This window comes from Cherax quadricarinatus, chromosome 16 (genome assembly GCF_038502225.1).
Source record: "Cherax quadricarinatus isolate ZL_2023a chromosome 16, ASM3850222v1, whole genome shotgun sequence".
NCBI classification, from domain to species: Eukaryota; Metazoa; Arthropoda; class Malacostraca; order Decapoda; family Parastacidae; genus Cherax; species Cherax quadricarinatus.
Window position 1 is genome coordinate 30585804 of NC_091307.1, and position 22479 is coordinate 30608282.

General features: G+C 38.7%; 1 protein-coding gene across 6 annotated transcripts in view; it reads left to right on the forward strand.

Annotated features, from left to right (window-relative positions):
• LOC128705063 (centrosomal protein of 290 kDa) overlaps window positions 1-22479 on the forward strand; it is a 448876-nt gene that overhangs the window by 281282 nt on the left and 145115 nt on the right. The gene's annotated exons all lie outside the window — the stretch shown is intronic.

The window sequence follows — 22479 nt, forward strand, 5'->3', positions numbered from 1 at the left end:
TGCTTGTATACTTTTATGTTCATTTTGTGCATTTATGGAGACCTTAGTTCTTTGGTAAAGATAAGTCAAGAATCATATATTTATTTGTTAAAATTTCTCCCCTTCCTTGATTCAAATCTAATTGCTTCCCATTCCTATACATTGTATATCCCTCTACAGATTTAGGATTTTGTAATAATAATAATAATGAAATAACATAAGGGAATAAGCCTACTGAGCATACTTGGTAAAGTGTATGGTAGGGTTATCATTGAAAGAATTAGAAGACAGAGAGCAGGATTGCAGATGAACAAGGCAGCTTTAGAATGGGTAGGGGATATGTACATGAAATGTTTACATTGAAGCATATAATGAATATTTAGATAAAGGTAAGGAAGTTTTCATTGCTTTTATGGATTTAGAAAAGGCTAATGATAGGGCAGATCGGGAAGCAATGTGGCAGATATTGTTGTAAAGTTTTTATGAAGATAGTGAGGCTCAGGTTAGAGTGTGTAAGAGAGAGGGAGATTACTTTCCAGTAAAAGTAGGTCTTAGACTGTGATGTATAATGTCACCGTGGTTGTTTAGCATGTATATAGATGGGGTTGTAAAAGAGGCAAATGCTAGGGTGATGGGGAGAGGGGTGGGATTAAATTATGTGGATTCAGATACAGAATGGGAGTTGACACAGTTGCTGTTTGCTGATGATACTGTGCTTTTGGGAGATTCTGAAAAGAAGTTGCAAAGCTTAGTGGATGAATTTGGGAGGTGGCATAAAGAAAGTTGAAAGTGAACAAAGAGTAAGGTGATGAGGGTATCACATGATTTAGACAAGGAAAAATTGGATATCAGATTAGAGGGAGGGAGTATGGAAGAAGTGAATGTATTCAGATATTTGTATGTAAAAGTGTCTGCAGATGGATTTACGAAGGGCAAGGTAAATTATAAAATTGATGTAGGAAAAAAGGTGGGTGGTGCATTGAGGTATCTGTGGAGATGAAGAACATTATCCATGGAGACAAAGAAGGGAATGTATGAGAGTATAGTGGTACTGACACTCTTATATGGGTGTGAAGCATGGGTTGTAAATGCTACAGCAAGAAGGAAGCTGGAGGCTGTGGAGATGTTGTGTCTAAGGGCAATGTGTGGCATAAATATTATGCAGAGAATTCATAGTTTGGAAATTAGGAGGTGTGGAGTTAGTAAAAGTATTATTCAGAGGGCTGAGGAGGGGTTGAGGGTTTGGTCATTTATAGAGGATGGAGCAAAATAGGACGACTTGGAGGGTGTATATATTTGTAGTGGAGAGAAGGAGGGGTCAGAGTCATCCTAGGAAAGGATGGAGGGATGGGTAAAAGAGATTTTGTGTGCAAGGGGCTTGGACATACAGCAGGCATACGTTAGCACGTTAGATAGGAGTGGAGACAAATGGTTTCTGGGACTTGATGAGCTGTTGAATTATGAGCAAAGTAATATTTTTGTGAAGGGATTCAGGGAAATTGGTTAGCTGGACTCGAGTCCTGAATGTGGGAAGTACAATGCCTGTGCTTTAGAGGGGGTTTGGCATATTGGCTGTTTGGAGCGACATCTGAATTGTCGTATCTGCACTCCTCTGCAAAGACAGTGTGAATGATGGTAGAAGTGTTTCTTTGTTTTTGGGTCATCCTGCCACAGTGGGAGACAGCCAGCACTGCGGTCAGCGGTCAGTACGCTGCAGTCAGTGGTCACGTGAGGCCACTGTCCTAAGCTGTTTGGGAATTAGCGTAGGTTGTTACAGAGACCATGGCTTGCTGTAGTGTTTTAGAATCTTAGGTTAAAGTGTTGAAGAAGGTTCTACTTCTTCAGGAAAAAAATAGGAGGCTGAAGCTTTGCCTAGATGGGTTTGGGAGTGAATGTGAGATGGTTGGAGCTGGTAAGGAGGAAAAGGATACCAACAGTGAGTTGGTGAGTGGCAGCTGCTTTAAGTGGCAAATGGTTCACAATTCAGGAAGAAGAAAGATAAGGAAGGTTAATAGAGAAGGTGTGAAGGTAGGAAATTGATTCTCTGTCCTCCAGGACGAATGTACTTCAATGGTTAGTGAGGTTAAAGGTACCGCTAACTCCCCTGCTTATCAAGGTAAGATATTCTGATTGTGGGAGACTCTCAGGTAAGATATATATGTACCTTGCTTTTTGTAACAGAGATAGGAAGGTCAGACAGATGGTGTGCCTCCCAGGAGCTGGTGTTGGTGACAGTCAGCAGGTTGGATATTATGTCAGGTAATGGGAACAAGCCCATTATTTGTCTTAGTGCTGGTGGAAATGACATCAGGAATGGCAGGAGACAGGAGCTGCTGGATAAGTACAGGTCAGCCATAGAAGTAGTCAGGTCTTAGGGAGGGATCCCAATCCTACGTACCATCTTGCCTAGAAGGGGAGTGGGCAATGAATAGATGTTTAGGGCAATTGGTATAAATTGCTGGCTAGACAGGTACTGCAAGGAACTTGCAATCCCAGTCATTGATAACTGGGACAAATTCTATGGAGAACATGATATGTATGCAAGGGATGGGGTTAATCTGTGTGGGGGCTGGAGTGGTTGCATTAGCCTGTTCGATTGAGGGGGTCATTGATGACTTGTCTAGGACTTTAAACTGATAGATTATAGAGATATGGGTGTTTGTGGGAAACAATCAGGCAGCAGTACTAGGGTTGAAAACATCAGTTATTACCAGGATACCCCAGGGATGTTATAAGGCAGTATTCAAAGTACAGTTGGTAGTAAAGGCAAAGTAATTGTTCAATAAACAGAGATAGTAGAGGGCAACGAGTGACTAGCTCCCTGAAGGTTTACTATACAAATAGTAGGAGTCTAAGAAATAAGATAGATGAGCTAAGATTACTTGCAAGTGCAGGTAATATAGATATTATTGCTATAACAGAAACCTGGTTCAACTTGAAAAATAGAGAAATGTCTTCTGAATGCAACATACAGGGTTATAAACTATTCCACTGATAGGGCCAACAGGAAGGGTGATGGAGTGGCAATGTATGTCAGAGATAATTTAAATTGTGTTAGACAAGATATAAGATTAGGAACATCTGACACAATCTGTTTGGCTACAGTTTCTCGAAGGTCATGAAAAATTAATTTTGGTTGTGATTTATAGGCTCCCAAACCCTGATAGGGAGTGCAGTAGGCTGCTATGGGATGAAATTCATAAGGCATTTAGATGTGAAAATGTTGTGTTAATGGGAGATTAGAACAATGTGACAGGAAATCTTGAATCTAGTGACTTTCTTGATATGGTTCAGGATTGCTTTTTAAGACATTTTGTGACAGAACCAATGAGGGGAAACAAACTGCTTGACTTGGTTCTTGCCAACAAAGAATCACTAAATAATCTTGAAGTTAATGATGAGCTTGGGGAAAGTGATCACAAATCACTTAGGTTCAATTTATCATGGAATTACCCAGATAACTGCAATCAAGTCTCTGTCCCAGACTTCCAATTGGCGGACTTCACGGGACCGAGAAATTATCTGGGTGGGCTAAATAGGGATGACCTGACTATGGGTCGGGTAGCTGATGTTGGTTGCCAATACAGTGGACCCCTGGTTCGCGATATTAATCCAAAATTATCGGAAAGCAAATCAATTTTCTCCATAAGAAATAATGGAAATCAAATTAATCCGTGCAAGACACCCAAAAGTATGAAAAAAACTTTTACCACATGAAATATTAAGTTTAATGCAATAGAATAATTACAATAACAACAATAACAATATAATAATAACAATAGAATAATTGACACTTACCTTTAATGAAGATCTGGTGATGACTGATGGGATGGGAGGAGGGGAGAGTGTTGAACCTATTGTTTAGAATATTAATTTTAATACACACAAACTGAAGAAGACATGCACAGTTACATGACACTTACCTTCATTGAAGATCTGGTGATGATTGATGGGATGGGAGGAGGGGAGAGTGTTGATGGTGTTATTGTTTAGAAGGGGAATCCCCTTCCATTAGGACTTGAGGTAGCAAGTCCTTTTCCGGGGTTACTTCCCTTCTCCTTTTAATGCCACTAGGACCAGGTTGAGAGTCACTGGACTTCTGTCGCACAACATATCTGTCCATAGAGGCCTGTACCTCTCGTTCCTTTATGACTTTCCTAAAGTGGTTCACAACAGTGTCATTGTACAGGTTGCCAACACGGCTTGCAGTAGCTGTGTGAGGGTGATTTTCATCAAAAAAGCTTTGCACTTTAAGCCACATTGCACACATTTCCTTAATCTTTGAAGTAGACAACTTCTTCAATTTCTCTATCCCCTCCTCCGGAGCAGTTTCCTCAGGTCTGGCCTCTTGCTGTTGAAGATGATCTAGCAGCTCATCAGTGGTTAGTTCGTCATTGTCCTCCTCCATCAACTCTTCCACGTCCTCCCCACTAACCTCCAACCCCAAGGACTTCCCCAATGACAAAGTGGATTCCTCAACTGGCATAGGCTTCTCAGGGTTAGCCTCAAACCCTTCGAAATCCCTTTTGTCTACACATTCTGGCCACAGTTTTTTCCAGGCAGAGTTCAAGGTCCTCTTAGTCACTCTCTCCCAAGCCTTACCTATAAGGTTTACACAATTGAGGATATTAAAGTGATCCTTCCAAAACTCCTTTAGAGTCAATAGAGTATCGGTGGTCACTTCAAAGCACCTTTCAAACATAGCTTTTGTGTACAGTTTCTTGAAGTTGGAAATGACCTGCTGGTCCATGGGCTGCAGGAGAGGAGTGGTATTAGGAGGCAAAAACCTGACCTTAATGAAGCTCATGTCCCCAGAAAGTCGCTCTGCCAAGTCTGTAGGATGACCAGGGGCATTGTCTGATACCAGGAGGCACTTAAGGTCTAATTTCTTTTCAATTAGGTAATTTTTCACATTGGGGGCAAATGCATGGTGTAACCAGTCATAGAAAAAGTCCCTAGTGACCCATGCCTTACTGTTTGCCCTCCACAGCACACACAAATTGGCCTTGAGGATATTCTTTTGCCTGAATGCTCTGGGAGTTTCTGAGTGATACACCAATAAAGGCTTCACTTTGCAATCACCACTAGCATTGGCACACATCAGAAGAGTAAGCCTGTCTTTCATAGGCTTATGTCCTGAGAGTGCCTTTTCCTCCTGAGTAATGAAGGTCCTGCTTGGCAATTTCTTCCAAAACAGGCCTGTTTCGTTACACTTAAACACTTGTTCAGGTTTCAGTCCTTCAGCCTCTATATACTCCTTGAATTCATGCACATATTTTTCAGCCGCTTTGTGGTCTGAACTGGCAGCTTTACCATACCTAATCACACTATGTATACCACTACGATTCTTAAATCTTTCAAACCAACCTTTGCTGGCCTTAAATTCACTCACATCACCACTAGTTGCAGGCAATTTTACCAAATCGTCATGCAACTGCCTAGCCTTTTCACAAATGATCGCTTGAGAGATGCTATCTCCTGCTATCTGTTTTTCATTTATCCACATCAGTAACAGTCTCTCAACATTTTCTAACACTTGCGGTCACTGTTTCGTAATCACAGTTGCACCTTTTGCAAGAACAGCTTCCTTGATTGCTGTTTTCCTGCTTACTATAGTAGAGATGGTTGATTGGGGTTTACTATACAACCTGACCAGCTCCGACACACGCACTCCACTTTCGTAATTTGCAATTATCTCTTTCTTCATTTCAATAGTCATTAATACCCTTGGTCTTGAAGGGTTGGCACTAGAAGCTTTCTTGGGGCCCATGGTGCAGAAACAAGCACCAAAAACAGTGATAATATGGATAATATGGAATTTACCGAATATCCTTAGATGCGCGCAAACTGGCTGGCTTGCAAACACTGGCACACACGGGGCAGTTCAGGCAACACGTGGACACGTCTCGTACGAATCGCATCACATGCCAGGTTTTGTAACGGGAACTGAGGCAAATTTTCTGCGATATAATGCATCTGTTACCGGATTTATCGGATACCGATAGCATCGCGAACCGGGGGTCCACTGTACAATGGTACCCCGAGTTTCGAACAGCTCCCAACTTGAACAGGTCTAAGTGTATTATTGTCAGTGCTTTTGTGAGTGTATTTTTGGGGGGTCTGAAACGGACTAATCTAATTTACATTATTCCTTATGTGAACAAATTTGTTCGGTAATGGCACTCGAAAAGCCTTCTGGAATGAATTATGGCCAAAACTTGGGGTGACATGTTGCAGAGCATAATACAGTGGACCCCCGCATAGCGACCTTAATCCGTGCAAGAGGGCTGGCTGTTATGCGAAATGTTCGCTATGTGAATGAATTTTCCCCATAAGAAATAATGGAAATCAAATTAATCCGTGCAAGACACCCAAAAGTTTGAAAAAAAAAATTTTACCACATGAAATATACATTTTCCTACACACAAAGAGAAGGATACATGCACAATAGTAGAGTAGTACATGCACAATATATATTGTGCATGTACTACTCTACTAAATGAAGAATAAATGACACTTACCTTTATTGAAGATGCAGCAATGACTGATGAGACACTGTGTCCTGGGAGTGCCTTTTCCTCCTGAGTACTGTAGGTCCTGTTTGGTATTTTCTTCCAGAACAGGCCTTATCACACTGTGTATGTCACTACGATTCTTAAATCTCTCAAACCAACCTTTGCTGGCTCTAAATTCACCAATATGAGCACTAGTTCCAGGCATTTTCCCTGTTCACCTGGGTGTTAGTCGACTGGTGTGGGTTGCATCCTGGGAGACAAGATTAAGGACCCCAATGGAAATAAGTTAGACAGTCTTCGATGACACTGACTTTTTTGGGCTATCCTGGGTCGCAAATCCTCTGGGGTTAATTGTTTCTTGGTATTCTCAATAAGCCACACCAACAACGGTGCTACAGCAGCAGCAGCAGCAGCTGACGGTGGTACAGCAGCAACAGACGATGCTACAGCAGCAGCAGACGATGCTACAGCAGCAACTGACGATGTTACAGCAGCAGCAGACAATGCTACAGCAGCAACTGACGATGTTACAGCAGCAGCAGACGATGCTACAGCAGCAACTGACGATGTTACAGCAGCAGCAGACGATGCTACAGCAGCAGCAGCAGCAGACGATGCTACAGCAGCAGCAGCAGCTGACGGTGGTACAGCAGCAACAGACGATGCTACAGCAGCAACAGACGATGCTACAGCAGCAGCAGACGATGCTACAGCAGCAACTGACGATGTTACAGCAGCAGCAGACGATGCTACAGCAGCAGCAGCAGCAGACGATGCTACAGCAGCAGCAGCAGCAGCTGACGGTGGTACAGCAGCAACAGACGATGCTACAGCAGCAACAGACGATGCTACAGCAGCAGCAGACGATGCTACAGCAGCAGCAGATGATGCTACAGCAGCAGCAGACGGTACTACAGCAGCAGCAGCTGACAGTGCAGCAGCAGCTGACGGTGATACAGCAGCAGCAGCAGCTGTACCACCAATAGTAGCGATGGTTGATTGGGGTTTATTATACAACCTGGCCAGCTTGGAGACACGCACTCCACTTTCATACTTATCAATGATCTTTTTCTTCATCTCCATAGTAATTCTCACCCTTATTGCTGTAGGGTTGGCACTAGAAGCTTTCTTGGGGCCCATGGTCACTTATTTTCCAGAAAAAAATCACCAAAAACACTGTAATAATACAAAATGTTCCGATTGTATGCTTGGATGTTACCGCGGAGGCTGGCTGGTAAACAATGCCACCCGCGGAACATGTGAGCGTGACTCAGGCCACACATTGGACGCGTCTCGGACGAAGGCCGCTGAGCAGGTTTTTGGGCACTATGCAGGGCAAAATTTTAGCGATCAAAGCGTCCGCTATGCGGATTGTCCGTTATGCAAGGCGTCCGTTATGCGGGGGTCCACTGTACTAGCTGCCCAGACAGCTTTTGTTGTGAGTAGGGAAATAAGATCTAACTAAAGTGATCCCAGATAGATAATAGATTAAAACATCTCATTGGTCAAAGGAGAGGCATATATAGGTGTATCAAAAGAGGTGATGGGCAGTTAACCCTTTCAGGGTTTCTGACGTACTAGTATGGCTTACGCCAGGGTTATTGACGTACTAGTATGCGTAAATTCTAGCGCCTTCAAATCTAGCGAGAGAAAGCTGGTAGGCCTACATATGAAAGAATGGGTCTATGTGGTCAGTGTGCACAGTATAAAAAAAATCTGCAGCACACAGTGCGTAATGAGAAAAAAAAAATCTTTGACCTTGTTTTTGGTGCAAAACAGCGACTTTGCACTGTATTTTCGTATGGTATTTATGGGTGTATTCTAGTTTTCCTGGTCTCATTTTATAGAATGGAAGACATATTACAGAAATTGAGATGATTTTGATTGGTTTCACAATGAAAAGTACTTTGAAATTGAGCTCCAAGTAGCAGAAATGTTCGATTTTTGCCAAAGTTCAAAGGTAAACAAATCATGCCAAGTGTCCAATACACATCAACTGGTGAGTCTAATATTCTTTCACAAGTGTGCTGATATTATTTGTACCATTTCTGCACTAATGCAGTAGTCTGCATAACAGTAAATCTTCTATTTTTTGTTAGAATAAAAATTCAAAGCGGAAAGCAAAAGAAATGTAAGAGGGGCGTGGGGACATGACTGATTAATAGAGGAAATGTTATTTTAGTGCCAGAAATGTCTTTCTTGTTTATTCTGGACCCTATTTGGAAATTGGAATCTTCTGAAATTTGTGTGAAACTGGCAAAATTGCCAATTTCTGACCACTTTATTGGATAGTTGAAATCGGTAAATGGGTGGTTTCTTGTACTCATTCGATAGACAAAATGGAGTTCTAGCAAAATAGATATGATTTTTGTCAACTAGTACACAGGAATTGGCCAAAAATGGGGCTCAAAGTGGGCGAAATCGCCAATTCGTAAACATCGTCGAGACTACTAACTTCACGAGAGCATAATTCCGTAAATTTTTCATCAAATGTCATACTTTTGGTGCCATTATGATCGGGAAAAGATTCTCTATCATTTCGTAAGAAAAAATAATTTTTTTTTTCCGAAAAATTTTCGACCCTGAGAACGAGTTTAGGAGAATGCCTCTCGACCCTGTAAGGGTTAATATAGACAAATGCAAAGTTCTAAATGTTGGACAGGAAAATAACCATGCCACATATAAACTAAATAATGTAAATCTTAATATTAATGATTGCAAAAAGGATTTAGGAGTTTTGGTTAGCAGTAATCTGAAACCTAGACAACAGTGCATGAGTGTTCGCAATAAAGCTAACAGAATCCTTGGCTTCATGTCAAGGAGTATAAATAATAGAAGTCCTCAGGTTCTTCTTACACTATATATATCATGAATTGAGACACTTACGCAACATATGGGAATCCATATGTTGCATAAGTGCCTCAATTCTTCAACTTGTCAGTTTTCAAAGCCATTCATCACAACTCTCTATATCTTTGGTTAGGCCTCATTTAGATTATGTTGCACAGTTCTGGTCACCGTATTACACAATGGATATAAATGCACTAGAAAATGTACAAAGAAGGATGACAATGTTGATCTCATGTATCAGCACTATCCTGAACACTGCTCAAAGTCTGTCAGTTCTTAACTACAATATCAGGTCCTTAACCCTTTCAGGGTCTGTCCCGTAGATCTACGGCTTTACATTCAGGGTCCAAACCATAGATCTACGCCAAAATTCTAGTGACATCAAATTTAGCACGAGAAGACTGGTAGGCCTACATCTAAGAGAATGGGTCTGGGTGGTCAGTGTGCACACCATAGAAAAAATCTGGATGCCCGCATGGCATTGTGGGAACGCCTGCAAAGTAGCTTTGTTCATTGTGCCTGGCGGCAAGGAAGCTCTCACTCCCCACTCACTCTCTGGGTGAATTCTGACTCTCCTCTTCACAACTTACAGTTCTAAAACTGATGGAAGTGGAGCTGAAGACGAATTCTATGGTTTTGAACCATTTGGTACCATTGTGCCATAAGGTACAATGGTACCATATGGTACAATGGTGCCATGTCATACAATGGTATCACATGGTACAATGGTATCATATAGTACAATGGTACCATATGGTACAATGTATCATATAGTACATTGTACCATATGGTACATTATACCATATGGTACAAGGTACAGGGACCCTAATGGAAATAAATCTGTCTGACTTTTTTGGGTTATCCTAGGTTCTCCAAACATATGCTGCTAAGTATGATATTCTATGTAACTTTATTTGTGTATAACTAAATAAACTTACTTATGATGCCACATGCACTTGAGTAAGTTTATTCAGGTGTACAGAAATACAATTACATAGATTATCATACAGAGCAGCATATGTATAAAATCCTAGGATAACCCAAAAAAGTCAGGGTGACTTATTTCCATAATTATCCCTGTATCTGTACCATATGGTGTCCTGTACTGTATGGTACCCTGTACCATATGGTAACCTGTGCCATATGGTACCCTGTACCATATGGTACCCTGCACCATATGTTATCCTGTACTGCATGGTACCCTATACCATATAGTACAATGTACCATATGGTACCCTGTAACATATGATACCGTGTACCATATGGTCAATAGGTGTTGGTGGCATGAGACACCAGCCAAGACTGAGTGGCAATGCAAGCTAGCTACTGATTCTGCAGTTTCCAAGACAAAGTAATTTGTCATCCACCTCAAGGAACGCGTCAAGTTCCTGTACACTTGTAAATATATAATAGAACATTACTAATATACAACATTTTTGCATATTTTTGTTGTAAACAACTATTATAAACAAAATAATAATGCAAATATTAGTGTGTTTTTTGTGTTGAATACAACAGTACCATATGGTACAATGAACCATATGGTATCATTGTACTGTATGGTACAATGTACCATATGGTACTGAGAATAAACTTTGAATTTGAAGTTGAATTTGAATTGCATCATATGATACCTTGTGGTACCATTACACCATATGGTATCATTGCACCATATGGTGCCATAAGGTACCATTGCACCATATGGTACCATTGTATCATATAGTACCATTGTACCAAATGGTGCCATTGTACCATATGGTACAATTGCACCCTATGACACCATTGTACCATATGGTACTATATGGTACCGTTATATTCAACACAATAACTGCACTAATATTTTCATCATTTTGTTTACAATAAACTTGTAAACAAGTTTTGTAAGCAATATAATGATAAACAAATTAGTGCAGTTATTGCATGGAATACAATGAGTGTACACTTATACAGTATACATTATACTGGTCTCACAGGCCACAAATGTTATTAGAAAAAGAAAAAAATTAGAAAAGAAAAGAAAAAAGTATAAAAAACATAAAATAAAAAAATGGGATTTTGTGGAAGTCACTGATGTTGCTGCCACCCGGTCATTTTGGGTCAAGTTCCCGCCGCTGTATCTCAGTAAGTACTGGTCAGAAAATTTTTTTTTTTGTCTTATTACCTTCACAAAAATATACTCTTTAATTCTGTAAGAAAAAATAATATTTTTTTTTTTTTTCAAAATTTCTTGGACACTGGAGCACCACTTCAGATTTTGGCCTTGGACCCTGAAGGGGTTAAGCAAACACTATGATGACCTCCTGGCACTCCTTGAGTCACTAAAGACACCCTTCTCCTGCATTATTCTTACTGAGACCTGGCTTAAGCAGGACACAATTAATATCTACCCACTACCAGGATACACAGCAATCCACAACTGCAGACCATACCAAGTTGGGGGTGGTATTGCAATCTATTACTCTAACCAACTATCTTGTATTAGCACTAATTGCTTTAGTGATGAATATGGGGAATACATTTTTGCTAATTTTCCTATAAAAACCTCAAGATGCCTATAACAATCGGTGCCATATACCGGATACCCCACACAAACATCCTAAACTTCAGTGAGAATCTAAAGTCACTAATAAAAAGCAGACAATTGAACAAGCACCACCTTCTCTTAGCTGGAGACTTCAATATCAACCTTGGCCTACCAGATAACCAGACTGTAACTGATTTCATCAACAATATGAACAGCACACTTCTCATACCAACAATAACTAAACCAACCAGGCTTACTGAGACAAGTGCAACCATAATAGACCACATATGGACCAATATACTAGCTTCCCTTAAATCAGGGATAATCACAGACAGCACTACTGACCACTACCCAACCTTCCTCTTAACAAACATTAGTAAGCCACCACTTGAATACAACAAAGTTTCATTTAGACTCCATGACGAGGCCTCAATAAGGAATTTCACAGCAGACCTAGAGACTGTTGACTGGCCTACAGAATTCTCCAATGCCAATTGTATTGACGATTGGACAGACATTTTTCTTAACAAAATACTTAGACTATACTACAAACATTGTCCTATAAAAACGAAACATCACGAATAAACGGCTTGGTTGCCCATGGCTAACCAACAGCATTCTGAAATCCATTGATAAGAAACACCAATATGAAAAGCAATATAGACAGGGCTTAATACACAAAGATATTCTTAAACAATATTCAACAGTTCTCACCAAATTAATAAAGAAAGTCAAACAACTGTACTACTCCAGCAGATTCACTGACACAAGAGGAGATATAAAAAAGACCTGGAAAACACTTTCCCAGATTCTGGGGACCCACAAACTGAAAAAAACCCAAGAATATTGTTCTAACTAAACCTCATGAAACACCACTGCATCCCACTGATACAGCTAACGGGATAAATGACTTCTTCTCAAACATAGGATCTAATCTCGCCAGTAAAATCCCATGTACCAATGCCCGTGCCGGGGACTACCTAGATGGGAATTTCCCAAATTCCTTCTATCTTGTACCAACTGAGCCCACGGAAGTCACCGCGATCATAAAGTCACTTAAAAATAACTCGGGGAATCTGTCTCACGTCCCACCATTATTGTACAAGCAAGCAGCCCATGTCCTTTTGCATGCTATTACATTACTTTTTAACAAGTCACTAGAAACTAGCACTTTCCTGACACTACTCAAGACAGCAAGGGTTACACCAATACATAAAGGTGGTGACCCTACAGACAAACAACTATAGGCCAATATCAAACTTACCATTGCTATCCAAAATCTTCGAGAAACTCGTGCACAGGAGACTATATTCATTTATAACATCACAAAACATACTCAACCCCTGCCAATTTGGATTCAGGAAAAATAAACAATGTCCAACTTAAAAGCCTACGTAGTGTAGTGTATGTTTTGCTCCATTATTGTTCAAATTTCATTGTACAATCTCTTAGTAATTAAATAATCAACTACCTCATTTTGTGATTTTACTAGTAAGCATAAGTCACCTTATGTAATTTTCGTATTTACTATTGTTTGCTTAAACATTAGCTGAATTGATACTTTCTCTGTCCATATTACTACCTCATATTTTTTTAAATACTATCAATTGATATTACTTACTAAAATTAATAATTATCATTTTTACTATAATTTCAATTTACTTTTAACATTTTTGACATTTAATAACCATTACTTGTCTAATTACCTTTACCTGTTTTAATACCACATTTACTATCTTAGAATACTCTTAATTACCTTGTACTGCCATATAACCTCTAGTATAACTACCAGTGCAATATTGAATGAAATAAACATTACTTTTTCACTTTTTTGTAATCATTATTACTTACTAAAATTTTATTAAACACCATATTTACTACCAGTCAATTTTACTTTTGTACATTAAACATTTTTTTTATACTTCCCATAACATTTTGTTGCCAAACTTTCAAGTTTGTACATTCAACTCCAACCTTTTTATTATCCTTTGTACCTGTGTACCTGTGTACCTGTCTACCATCTTACTATCATATTATAACCAAGACATTACCCTTGTTATTTTTTACTATTATTCTTTTGGTACTTTAATTGTGAATTATATTTTGTCAATTTAAATCTAGTTATACTCCTGATCTTGTCAACAACCTATACCAGACTCTAGTGCAATTGCAAGTACCATTTCAATTTGTATTCTTATATTATAAGTTTATATTATAATTCCTACTCTAAGATTGTCTTCATATCTTAGTGACTATATTGTGTGTGCAATTAGTGTATATTTCAATTATATTATTGTTCAAGGCCCTTAACTATCTTTTGCTAACTAGTACCAACTACCTCATATATTTTTTTTTTTCTACTTTTTTTTATTCTTAACTTGTATATTTTATCTTGTCAATTTAAATCTAGTTATACTCTAATTCTTGTAAACAACTTATATAACACCTTAGTGCAATTACAATTGAGAGTCTTGTGCCTTTTTTATATTATTAGATTAAACTCAGTTGTACTATAGTCAATACCAAATTCATTATATTAGACCATATTGCAATTACTAGTGAGAGACTGGTGCTATTTTTAATTTGTATTTTTATATTATTAGATTAAATCTAGTTGTACTATAGCTCATTCTAGCTCTAAACATAGACTCCACAAAAGTCACTGTATTAGACCTTAGTGCAATTATTTGATTACCACTTTATTGTTCACCACAACTTATATTAGTCCCTTTTATATTATAATTTTATATTATAATTCATTATTTTTACATTTGTTAAATAATTCAGGTGCTATTTTTTAATTCTAACTATAGATTCACTACAAATCTTATGATTACAAGCATTGATCCTGATACCAACCTCTTATTTAATGACTTAAATGATTCAAACAGTTACTGTAATTACTACACAGCAGAACAATCAAAGGCACTTCTCAGAGCCAACAACAACATAACTATCTTTAACTACAATATCAGATCTTTAAGCAAGCATTACGATGACCTCCTAGCATTACTAAATTCCTTGCATGCCAATATGTCCATCATTACACTAACTGAAACCTGGCTATAGCCTGATACTACAGATGTCTATGCCATTCCTGGTTACACAGCCATACACAACTGTAGGCCAGACCAACAAGGGGGTGGCACAGCTATATACTACTCAGACCAACTAGAATGTATCACTAATACTTGCACAAGGGATGAACATGGGGAATATATAATAGCTAAATTCAAATCAAAATGCCTACAAAAACCTCTCACAGTGATAAACATCTACAGAGTTCCACAATCAAACATTAGCCAATTTAGTCAAAACCTAGGAAGTATGATAACTGATGCACGCATGAACAAAGATCACTTACTACTCTCAGGTGACTTCAATATAAATCTCCTGCAAGACCAGGACCCACACGTTACTGAATTCACAAACACAATGAGTAACTGCATGTTGCTACTAACAGTAGCAAAACCTACAAGAGTTACGGAGACTAGTGTTTCCCTACTTGACCACATCTGGACCAACACCATATCCCCTTTAAAATCAGGCATAATCACAGATAATACCACAGACCACTACCGGACTTTCCTCATAACAACTCTTGGTAAAATACCCCAAGACACTACTAAAGTCACCTTCAGACTTCACAATGAGGCAGCCATTAATAACTTCACAACAGCAGTAACAAACATTGACTGGCACACTGAGCTAGAAATCTATACAGATATTGACGAATGTTTTAATAATTTTCTAAAAAAGACCCAATACCTCTATAACAAGCACTGCCCTAAAAAAACTAAACAGATGACAGCTAAGAGACTGAACAGTCCCTGGCTAACACCCAGCATTCTCAAATCCATAAATACAAAACACCGATATGAAAAACAGTACAGAATGGGTCACATAACCAGAGACCAAACAAAACGTTACTCGTCAGTCCTAACCAGCCTGATAAGAAGGGCAAAAAAAATTGTATTATGAGAACAGATTATCCAACTTACGAGGTGATATAAAAAAGACCTGGAAGACCCTATCAGAAATTCTGGGAACAAAAAAGATATCACGAAATAGCGAAATAAAATTAGCAAAATCAGATGAACCCCAACTCCCACCAACATAAACAGCAAACAGATTCAATGATTTCTTCTCCACTATAGGACAAAACCTTGCCAATAAAATCCCAAGCTCAGATACCCCACCAAATGATTACCTCACTGGCAACTACCCGAACACACTGTTCCTAGCTCCGACTAACCCATACGAAGTCTCCATTATTATCAACGCACTAAAAAACAAGGCAGGAGATTTAAATACCTTACCACCCTTTATATACAAAAAAGTGTCACAAGTACTATCACCAATCATTGCAACACTCTTAACAAATCCATTGAATCCTCCACCTTCCCTACAGCTCTCAAAATAGCAAGGGTCACCCTGATCCATAAAGGAGGAGACCAAACAGAGTTGAATAACTATAGGCCAATATCCAATTTACACCCTCTCTCAAAAATCTTCGAAAAATTAATTCATAAACGAATCTACTCCTACCTCATCTCCCAAAACATTCTCAACCCCTGCCAATTTGGATTCAGGCCTAATAAAAATACTAATGATGCTATTATACACATGCTAGAACATATATACACTGCAATAGAGAAAAAAGAAGTCCCACTGGGGATCTTCATTGACTTACGTAAAGCTTTTGATACAGTTGACCATGACTTGCTCCATGTAAAATTGTCACATTATGGTATTAGAGGGCACTCCCTCAACTACCTCAAGTCATACCTCAGCAACAGAAGCCAATATGTGTACGCAAATGGGGCAAGCTCTTCCGCTCAACCAATTACAGTTGGTGTCCCACAGGGAAGTGTCCTTGGCCCTCTTCTCTTTCTCCTATACATAAATGACCTCCCAAATGCTTCGCAATTACTCAAACCCACACTTTTTGCAGATGACACTACATACGTCTTCTCTCACCCGAGCCCAGTCACGCTAGCCAATACTGTAAACACCGAATTACAGAAAATATCTACCTGGATGAGGACTAACAAACTTACACTAAACATTGACAAAACTTACTTCATTCAGTTTGGTAACAGAGCTACAGATGTACCTCTTAACATAACGATAAGCAGATCACCTATCACAAAGCTAACAGAGGGAAAATTCTTAGGAATCCACCTTGATAATAGACTCAAATTTCATACACATATACAACAAATTTCTAAGAAAATTTCCAAGACTGTAGGCATACTATCGAAGATATGGTACAATGTTCCACAGTCAGCCCTCCTGGCCCTTTATCACTCTCTTATTTACCCCTATCTCACCTATGGAATTTGTACATGGGGCTCAACAACAATTAACCATCTCAGACCACTAATTACCCAACAAAAGGCTGCAGTTAGAATGATAACAAATTCTCACTACAGGCAGCACACTCCACCAATATTCAAAACACTCAACCTACTCACCATACAAAACATCCATACTTATTACTGCACCTATTACATACATAGAACACTTAACTCTGATATTAACCCTCCCCTTAAACATCTCCTTGCCAACCTCAACAGAACACATGACCATAACACAAGGCACAGATCACTCTTTGATGTTCCTCGTGTCCATCTCACGCTATGCAAAAACTCAATGCACATAAAAGGCCCTAAAATCTGGAATTCATTACCTGTAAATATAAAAGAAACACTACCTGTTTATAAATTCAAGTCTCTTCTCAAAGATCACTTACTCACTCAAAACCAAATAAATACTGAATAACTGAACCTTATAAATTGTATATCCTAAATGCTACTCACAATTATATCACACAAATGTTAAACCTAAGACCCAATCTAACTTTGTTATTTTTTTAAATACACTACCTAACAGAATACTCCATTCGACTGAATGTACAGCAATGCATGCAACCATATGACCTGTCTTTGTAATACAGTGGACCCCCGCATAACGATTACCTCCGAATGCGACCAATTATGTAAGTGTATTTATGTAAGTGCGTTTGTACGTGTATGTTTGGGGGTCTGAAATGGACTAATCTACTTCACAATATTCCTTATGGGAATAAATTCAGTCAGTACTGGCACCTGAACATACTTATGGAGTGAAAAAATATCGTTAACCGGGGGTCCACTGTACTCATTTGTGCTTTATAGTTATCTGTGTACAATAATGTTTTATCACTGATTTCATCATTGCTTAGTTAATCTTAAGTTAATTTTAAGCCAGCCCGTAATGCTATGCATATAAGTGGCTTTGGCATGCTGCTCTTACCTGTATTTTTTTTTTGTACCTCTGTATGTATGCTAAAATTACTAAATAAATAAAAGCACTAATGATGCAATTATAAAAATGATAGACCTGCTTTACACAGCATTGGAAAATAAGGAATATCCGCTAGGAATTTTTATTGACCTAAGAAAAGCGTTTGACACAGTAGACCACGGCATCCTACTCCACAAACTTGACGACTATGGTATAAGAGGCCATGCGCTTGGATATTTTAAATCTTACCTTTCTAATAGGTATCAGTATGTCACCATTAAAGACACAGCCTCATCAATACGGCTACTTGATACTGGAGTTCTGCAGAGAAGTGTCCTTGGACCCCTGCTCTTCCTCATTTACATCAATGATCTTCCAAACATATCCCAACACCTGAAACCCATTCTCTTTGCTGACGACACGACTTATGTCATCTCCCACCCTAATCTTGCCACCCTCAACACCATTGTTAATGAGGAGCTGCTCAAAATATCGACTTGGATGACAGCCAATAAACTTACACTTAACACTGGCAAAACCTACTATATTATGTTTGGTAGCAGAGCAGGTGTTGCGCAACTTAACATTAAGATCGACAACACTCTAATTGCCAGACATAATGAGGGCAAATTCCTTGGCCTATACCTCGACAACAACCTAAATTTCAGCACCCATATCCAACACATAACAAAAAAAGCATCCAAAACGGTGGGGATCCTCTCCAAGATACAATACTACGTGCCGCAAACTGCCCTTCTCACACTATACCATTCACTTATATATCCATACCTCACCTATGCTATCTGTGCTTGGGGGTTCAACTGCAGCAACACACCTAAAGCCACTAATAACCCACCAAAAAGCCGCAGTAAGAATAATCACTAAATCCCATCCCTGGCAACACCCCCTCCCCCCTTCCACTCTTCATAGATCTAAACTTACTCCCTGTTCAGAACATCCACACTTACTACTGTGCAATCTATATCTACAGGACCTTAAATTCCAATATTAGTCTTGACCTAAAACGCTTTCTTGATAGTTGTGACAGGATCCACAGGCATAACACCAGACACAAACATCTCTATGACATTCCCCGTGTTCGACTAAACCTTTACAAAAATTCAATGTATTTCAAAGGACCTAAAATCTGGAACACCCTACCTGAAAACTCTAGAACTGCAGACATATTCATCACTTTCAAAACTATAGTTAGAAAACATCTTAACTCCCTGATACACCCCGACAACTAACTACATGATAACCACCTGGTGTTTCACAATTACACTCACTCACCCACTGACTATAAACCCAGAAATACTAATCTTAATCTTAAAATAATAAATCCTAACTAGTCATTAGTTTGCCTATGATACCCCAATATAGACACTTTGTATTGTGCCAAAACAAAAGCATTCACATTGCTAAACTCACAAATTATGATATAGTCACTTAGCCTTAATACCATAATCTGCAAGGATTTAATGTTAAGAATTAATCTAAGTCTGCCCGAAATGCCTAGCCATGCTTGGTGTCCTAGTGGCCCCCTCTGTAATTAGTATTTTATAACATGTAAACCACACAATACCCAAAACCTGTAAACCCCACATTGTAACCCTTATAGAGAATAAACTTGAATTGAATTGAATTGAATTGAATATGAGGATAGACTGAGGGCCCTGAATCTGCACTCTCTAGAAAGGCATAAAATTAGGGAAGATATGATTGAGGTGTATAAATTAAAAATGGGAATTAATAAAGGGGATGTAAATAGTGTGCTAAAAATATCGTAGCAATGGCTTTAAGTTGGAAAAATTCAGATTCAGGAAGGATATAGGAAAGCACTGGTTTGATAATAGAGTTGTGGATGAGTGGAACAAACTCCCAAGTACATACCATCATAGAAGCTAAGACATTTTGTAGTTTTAAAAATAGGTTCAATAAATACATGTACATGAATGGTTGTAGGTGGGTGTGAGTTAGACCTGACTAACTTATGCTACTAGGTCAGATGCCATGCTCCTTCCTTAAGTGAATGTGACCTGACCTCATTAGATTAGGGCACTGGCTTAAGCCGGTGGGAGAATTGGGCCTGTCTCGCATGGGCCAGTGGGCCTGCTTCAGTGTTCCTTCTTTCTTATGTTCTTATCTTATGTAAGGGAGCAAAGGGCTAGTAACCCCTTCTCCTGTATATACAGGTCGGCCATCACTAATCCGACAATCAGTTATCTAGTTCCATCAGTAATCCAGCACTAATTTTGGCTAGTATAATCTCAAATTTCATCATTGTACTGACTCAGAAATTGTGCAGATGGTTGTAAATCCACAGCAGCAAGCCAATGGAGGAGAAAGCAGTGATGAAAATGAGGAAGATGTAGCAGAAAGTCTTTCTATTGATAGGTTAATTAAGTGATTTATAACCTAACCACTCTGTAATCTGGCAAACTCACTAATCCAGCACACTACAGGTCCCAGTGATGCCAGATTAGTGATGGCCGACCTGTATTACTAAATTTAAAAGGAGAAACTTTCGTTTTTCCTTTTGGGCCACCCTGCCTCTGTGGGATATGGCCGATTTGTTGAAAGAATAATAATAATAATAATAATATGTAAACAGGCTTATAAAGAAATCACATTTGTTTGTTAAAAACTGTAGTTTAAATAATTGTGTGTTTTTAATTGGACTGTGGTAGTCGCTACTGTTATGATCTGGAAGTGTGCAATGGGCGAGACTCAGGACCTCACACTATATCCTCCCTCACACAGTTATAATAATCATTACCTTCTTACACTCCATACCCATGTCTCCCTCTGAATCCCACTTTTCTGAGACTATCCAGCTGCTTCCTGCTCCTACACACATTACTGTATATTTTATTTGTAGCTCTGTCCTGTTTAATTAACATCCAATTAATGTTTAATACTGTTGGTAAGGGAAAAGGAATGATACCATGCATATGCTGCTATGTATGATAATCTATGTAACTGTATTTGTGTATACCTGAATAAATTTACTTAAAAATTTTGGGTAAATATTCTTGGTTAAAAATGTAATATATGAAAGTGATGATAAATGAGTTTACTTCTTTGGGGCACCCTACCTTGGTGGAAACTCTTTATGTGGCAACAAAAATAAATGCATAAAATGTTGATTATCATTTTATGTTTGTAATTCATGTCTTTTCTAAAACACATTGTATGTTATGCAGTACATAGTACTATTGTGTTATTGTTACTACTACCTGGAGCACAATTACTCAGTAACACCTGTTTTCTTTTCTTACTCACACTACTACTTCTAGATTATTAGTAAACATTCTTTCATTTGTGATATTGAAGAGATGAGCACTTTTCTGGCTGGCAATAAATTTGATGCACAAGAGCAGAGATGCCAAGATACTCATCCAATATCAGTTATATTACACCAGCTTAAGGTTATGCATAATGAAAAACTTCCCAATTGCCCACACCGCAGTAAAAGCTCTTAGTGTCTAATTGAAAGGTTGCTGTGAAACACATTTAGTTATGCACTCATATTATTTACAAACCATAGATTTGCTTCTGTTGTACCAGATTGCAAGACAACTCTTCATATCAAGGACACTTTAGTCCATTGTCTCTGAAATACTGAATAGAAACGTTTGTAGCAATGACATCCCACATCATAAAAATCTTTACATAGGTTCTAAGAAGCAAGATTGCCAACCACTTGGATTCCCAACAGTTGTACAACTTAGTGCAGCATGGGTTTAGTGCAGGTCACTCCTGCCTCTCACAACTAATGGATCACAATGATAATGTTCTTGAATGTGCTGGAGGACAAACAGAATGCAGATGTAGTATAAACAAGCTTTGTAAAAGCCTTTGGCATGGTGTGATAGCACAGAAAATGCCTATTAAAAGAATAACTGGAAAAGTGGGAAGATGGATCTAACTTTTTAACTAACTGAATGCAGTAATAATAAACAGAGTTAAAGGCTGCCATAGTGAAAAGCTCTGTTCCACAAGGTACAGTACTCATCCCAATCCTGTTTCTCATTCTCATATACAAAGAGATGTAAACCATAGCACTGTGTCTTCTTTTGCTGATGATACTAAAATTTGCATGAAACTGTTATCCATTGAAGACACTGTTAATTTGCAAATGGATAAAAACCAAGTCTTCCAATGGGCCACAGAAAACAGTATGAAGTTCATTGAGGACAAATTTCAGTTACTCCATTATGGAAAACTTGAGAAAATAGAAGCTAGATTGGAGTATAAAACAAATTCTAAACACACAATAGAGTAAAAAAAAAAACTAATATGAATAATGTAGGTGTGATA